This window comes from Chenopodium album, chromosome 18 (genome assembly GCF_948465745.1).
Source record: "Chenopodium album chromosome 18, dcCheAlbu1.1, whole genome shotgun sequence".
Lineage (NCBI taxonomy): Eukaryota > Viridiplantae > Streptophyta > Magnoliopsida > Caryophyllales > Amaranthaceae > Chenopodium > Chenopodium album.
In genome coordinates, this window is record NC_137851.1 from 21,909,574 (window position 1) to 21,916,310 (window position 6,737).

Genomic DNA, 6,737 nt, shown 5'->3' on the forward strand with positions numbered 1-6,737 from the left:
GCTTCGAACGAGCCGTCCACCAATACTAGATTGGTCGAGTGATTGAGGAAAACCGCGATCACCACCTTTAATGGACTAACCGACCACCACAAACTACCACCACCATGAACCACCTTGATAGGCACCGGGAAGGAGAGAGTGTGGTGAGACAGAGAGAGATTTGAGAGGGCTTGGTCTCGTGTTTGCTAACTCATGTTTTGATCTTACTTATCAATTGAATTCTTGTGTCATGCAAACCCTAGGCAACTAGCCTAAAACCTTCCAATCCTTTCCATATGGCCGGCCACTATAGGGAATGAGGCCCATCATGGGCCTCATCCTCTCGTGCTCGATCTAGGCCCTTTGTGTGACCTTATAGGATCCGTCCAAGTAGGCTTTGGCCTATTTTACTAGCCCAAAGATCGTTAGTACCTCTAGCTATGATATAACGACGACCCAAATGTACGAACATAATTATCTCCATAATTTGATCCATTTATATATCTAGTAATTTCATATGACGAAGACATAATTCCTTTAATCTCCCAATTGTCTGAGACAAGTGTGCAATATTCAAATTCCTTAAGTCAATATGTGTCGATTTGATAATATGATTGCATCACATGTCAAGATCATATTAATCTTCAAATCGTTTCTTGAAATCTGAGTTAGAATTACAAAACCAAAAGATTACTGAGTAATACATTTGAACGCGGCCACGTATTTTCTGAATTCACCCTTTTCAAGCGGCCATGACACATTTCCTAATTTAATAGGTAGACTCAATCCAATCTTGTGGCAACAAGGCTCCCACTCAACTTTTGAAATAACCAGGAAACATCCTTTATAGCCTCCAGTTACGGGAAGACGTTTGAATGCACCACAGTCAAAACATCCATTGAATGAAATCAATGTTCCACTCATGTCAAAGGAATCCACTAATATATCCAGAAGCTCTATACTTGAACTTCAAAGTAGGTCAATAGCTCGATCATGCATCATTCATGCATATCCAAGTGACTGACAGAGCATCACTATGCCCCTATAGCCCATGAAACTGCGATATCCAATCAATCTTACATGCTAGTCCATTTATTGAAATCATTTATGTCCACTTTAACGATTTTAAACTAGGAACTTAAATAATATATGAATTTTGTTCACCTGTGGGGTTTCATTCACCAGGTCATCAACCTGTTGAGCCCATCAATTCATAATTATTTTGGATATTTTATTAAATTTCCAAAACCATAATTAAATAAGAGAAATGAAATTTCTGTTTTAAATATAATTCTGCAAATATATGCATTCCTTATGTAATATGTTTTCTCAAAACATACACAACTTGAATTAATATAATTTGCTACAATCCAAGTCTTTAATATGACTCTCATATCTTAGTCTATGGAAGGGGTTTAGTGATTTCTCACTCATAATAAAACTTTGCAGATTATGATATCCCGCAAGTCATTGATCTCATAAAAGAGGTGATATCTCATATCTATTTGTTTGGATTTGTGATCTGACCCTGGCTCCTTTGCTTTGGCAAAGGTGACCTTTTAGTCATATGACAATTTGATTTAAACTTCCTCCTTAACTACTTTTACTGTAGCTAAATACACATATTCTGACATTGTGCATGCAACATCATTCTTCTTTGAACTTTTCAAGCTTACTGTACTTCTCCATTCAGACACAAAATGTATCTAGATCAACATCTAAAGTCATCTTGCCTGTTTGGAAAACTTGCATCCGTATAACCTTTTGACAACTTGTTCACTTTTAATACCATAAACTAGAAACATTCCTTTAGTGCTTCTCAAGGATTAGTCTTGGCAACTTTCAGTATGCTTATTCTGAATTTACTTGAAATCTGCTACACATGCACAAGTCATATGTAACATCTTGCTTTGTACATATCATGGAACATATAATGGACCCTTTTGCAAAAGCATGAGGTACACTATCCATACAACTCAACTCTACTAGCTTTTGAAGGTATTGAGTTTTACTGAGCGTAATACCATGAAACATGGGAAAACATCCTCTCTTAGAGTCTTGCTTCATGAACTTGTCAAGAACCTTATCAACATAAGTCTCTCGACGTTGTCCAATCATTCTTCAAGGTTCACTTCGTGGATCTTGATTCCCAATATGTACTCAACATCTCCTAGGTCTTTCATATAGAAACAACTCTTTAACCGTTACTTGACTGATTCAAGCATTGATATGTCATTTCATATGAATTGTATGTCATATACATAAAAGACTAAGAAGACCAATTTCTCCCACTAAACTTCTTGTCTCTACAAGATTCCTTTTTGTTCTTTGAGGAAATCAAACTATTAGATTGCCTAATCGAAACGAATGTTCCAACTCCCTGATGCTTACTTCAATCCATTAAATAAAGTTTTGAAGTTTGCAAAACTTTCTAGGATTTCTGGATTTCAAAATTCTTAGGTTGTATCATATGCATATCCTCCATCAAGAACATTTCGAGAAGGTGATTTCGATATCCAATGCTAAAATTCGTAATTGAAAATTTCAGCAATCACTAGAAGAATCCGAATAGGCTTACGCATCTAATAGGTTTGACCCCATTTGTAAGACTATCATGGACTAACACATCTTTACAGACATGGAGTCTATTATGGATTTCATGGCCTCAAGCCACTTTTGAGTTGACACTTTCCCAAAGCTTGCTTGTAGGGTATGGGTTCTAACTATTCCAATAGGAAAAGTTTAGAATCCACCTTTTCTCATATTTTCAACAAACTGTTTGTTTTGATCCAAAGTAACCTACATTAGGTATAAGCAACAATAGAATTATTCTCTTTAACTTTTGAAGCCTTTCATTCAAGTGAGACGATAGAAGCATCGCTAGTTGAATTAGCTTGCTTCGAGATATGATTTATCAAATTAGCTGATTTCATACCCCCTCGTCTCTGATGTAGTGTTATCCACATCCATTTGTTGCTCGTCTCAAATTTTATCGAGATCTAATTTTACTCCCACTTGGCTTTGTAGGAAAAGATTTCTTTCTATAAAGACACTATCGCGAGCAACAAACGCTTTGTTATGTACGCGATTGTAGGAATAATACCTCTTACTTGATTTAGGGTGTATTATGTCATCTTTGTAAACATTTTACATTGATTTCATAACCCTTAATCTTGTTTTTGAAAAGACAACTTTTGGAACATTTCCAAATCATAAATTTTATGACGTCTTCTCAATTGCTTTGGTTGAGTATTTGTTTAGTATAGTCGTAATTGTTGTTCTAATATGTATCCCCAAAATGATATTTGTAAATCATTAAAGCTATTCTAGGATCGAACCATGGCAAGCAAAGTTTGATTCCTTCTTTTAAACATACATTTTAATTGTAATGTTTCTGGATTGTGAATTAATTCAACAATTCCCTTTAGATGATCATTTAATTTTGAGTTAAATATTTATTACAACAATCATATTGTGGTGTTAAATTGTTTATCTCAAACTGATTTTACATTTTATTTTGGAATTCTTGAACTTTTCAATGATTCCAAGCTTTACTTCATTAAGTAATTATCAATATAGTTACTTAAATTGTTAGTAAAAGCAATGAAATAGTTAAATCTCTTTCCTAATTCTTGAACTTATGGTCCACACACATCATATGTATGAGTTCCAAAAGGTCATTAGCTTCATCTTTTTAACTAAAAGGCGACTTGGTCATTTTACCTTTATCAAGCATGACTTTTAATTCTCAAGTGATTCATAATCAAATAAGAATAAGAGTCCATCAAATTGTTACTTTGGATGTGCAAATTGGTATATGTGACGTAATCTTACTTTGTTGTAAGTAAGTTTACTTTAAATCATCTAATTTTTTTTGCTTTATGATCTACTTATATCAATGTCATAAACAAATTTAACTCGTATCTAGCATAAATGAAAACAATTTATTACCTTGGTCATGGATCAACACTTGTCCATGCCAAGTAAAAACAAATCAGTATTCAAACAAGAAACCGAAATATTATCTCATCAAAGCTGGAAATAGTTCTAAAATAAACATAAAAAATTCAAAAATAAAACTATGAATGTAATACCTCGTATTTTTGAAACGTATTTTCTAATTAATTAATTAATTAGTATTTTCTAAAAAGGGTATTTTAAGTAATTTATTTTTCTATTTGAATTTCGGAGCCAAAATAATATTTGGATTTTGGCGCCAAAAGTATTTTAAAACTCAATTATTATTTTTGGATTTTGGATAAGATTTATTATCCATTTATTTTGTTTTAAAAACCGGCTTATTTATATATATTTCGGATATTTTAATTAAACTAAATTATATTTTATTATTTATTTAAAAGGGCCGAAAATTCCTAAATTATTAACTATGATTTTCGGATTTTCTATGTGTAGAAAATCTGATTTTCTTAGTTATTTTATTTAGTGAATAATTGGAATTTTATTAAGTAATTATTTTATACAATAAATATTATTTACACAATTATTTTTAATTCCTTAAAACTAGCAAATTAATTCCCTAAATATCTAAAGCCACCATGATGGATTTTTGGGTGACTTATTTTGGTAATTATATTTTTAATTATCTCCTCAAAATATCTTATTTTCCTTAATTATAATTCTCCATATTTTTAATATCTAATCATCATATTTTCTTGCCATTCATTCTTCTTAATTATTTCCCAAGTAATTCTAATTTCCTTATTATTTTTCATGACATACATACATTCCATATTCAAGTATACACAATCACCTTAATATCCAAACTTTCCTTAATTCTTTTATTCACTTCTCCAAGTAATTTCCTTAATTCTTTTTACCATAATTCTTCCCACATTCTCTTGCCATAATTCTTGCATGAGCTAGCCTATAAATACCCCTTCATACCTCTCATATTTTTTACACCAAAACTCAATTTTCTTCTTCTCTCTTCTTCTTCTTCTTCTTTTCCCTAAACCTTTTCATACTTTTCTTCTCCTCTTTTCATACAAATATTATCCTATATACATTTGAAGCCAGTTTTCGGGCACTTCTGGTCAGTTTTTGGGGTATTGACGTTTCACAAAAGATTGTTCCTCTCAAAAAATCCTTGAGTTTAGGCTCAAAAATCACCCAATTCGGAGTTATATTGAAGGACTTATGACCTCTGCAAGTTCTGCCTATTCTTTCCTACGAAAATTCAATTCTCTTTAATCCTATTCCTTTATTTTCTTCATGTTTAGTTCTCTAAAATACAAATAAGGTATAATTTTATATAAAGTATTATTTTAAAAAAGTTTTATAGTCCATGCACATTAGATTTGAGGTTATGTTGTGATAACCTTATGGTTATGTTATTTGCAAGGTGTATTCGTGATTGAACTTTGAAAGTGTGAAGTGTTGATTGATATTCGGAATCAAGGTTCTTGAGGTTCTTTTTGTGGTTTTTCTAGCAAGGATCAAGGTATGTTTAGGTGGCTAGATACCTTTGAAAGTGATTGGTTTAATTTGTGATTTTATTGGTGATTGAATTAAATTGATTTGAATTATGTTTGGAGGTATTGATTTTAATATTTAATTTGTTTTAATAAAAGTATTTTGAATGATTGATTTTTAAATCATGTTTTGAATGGTTTGAATTACTTATCGTGTTTAAATAAAGGAATTGATTTTAAAAGGTTTGTTGAATTTAATAAAGGGTTTTTCGAGGAAAAGTTATTGATTTTGAAAAGTTATTAATATGAGATTTTATTCTGAAGTATCTACTTAAAAGGTTTTGATTTTGAAAGTATGTGGAATTATTAAAAAGGAGTTTGAATTATATTGGAATTTATTGGATATTGAAAGGATTTATTGAATTATTATTATTAATGCTTTATAAGCATGTTGGTAATCCCACTATGCGGATTTGGTTTATTGATAAGACCTCGGACTTTGTATAACCGGGTCTTTCCTCAAGAATAGCCTTGTAATATAAGGAGACTAGTTTGGGGGGTGTGCACACTTGGGTGAGGAATTGGATTAAAAGAAATTGGTTCTTAATAAAGGAATTGGTTTTATTAACTATTATTTTGAATATTGAATCATTGGAATCGGTTTTGGAATAATGAATTTGGAATTTATTGGATTAATTATTGGAATTGATTTTTAAAGCATGTTTGCAAATAAATTGAGTTTACATTATCTTGGACTTATCGTACTTAGCATAATTTGCTAATAATATTTCTTATTTGTTTTGGTTCGCCCTGTTTACCATAATGGTAAGCAGTGTTGACTAATTTCAGGTGGAGTCAATAATTGAGCATATGGAGTCCCAGGAATGGTTTCACCTAGTTTAGGAATGTTTGTCTCATCTTTATTTTGAGTACTCATAACAATGTTACTATTTTTTATAAGTATTAATAAAAGAAAGTTGAGTTTCCGCTGCAAGTTTTGTTATTGAGTTAAGTATTTTGAGTAGCCTTGCGTAATCACGCGGCGGTAATATGCCCAAGCCTATCTCTACGGTATAATTATATGTATTATACTAGTATTTCCGTAGAGGGAGATTTGGGGGTGTTACAATGAAGCTATCTCTGGCTACTCGAACAATTCTAGTGCACCTTCAAGCTTCACTTCCATGCTAGCTTCACTTGTTTGTAGTTCCTGTGCAACATTAATAATGTTAAGCACTGCAACTTGGTATCACATACCTAAGTGAAAGTTAAAATGTTTATAACCAGAGTGTTAGGTAACTCTTACCTGTCACTTCATCCTAGTGA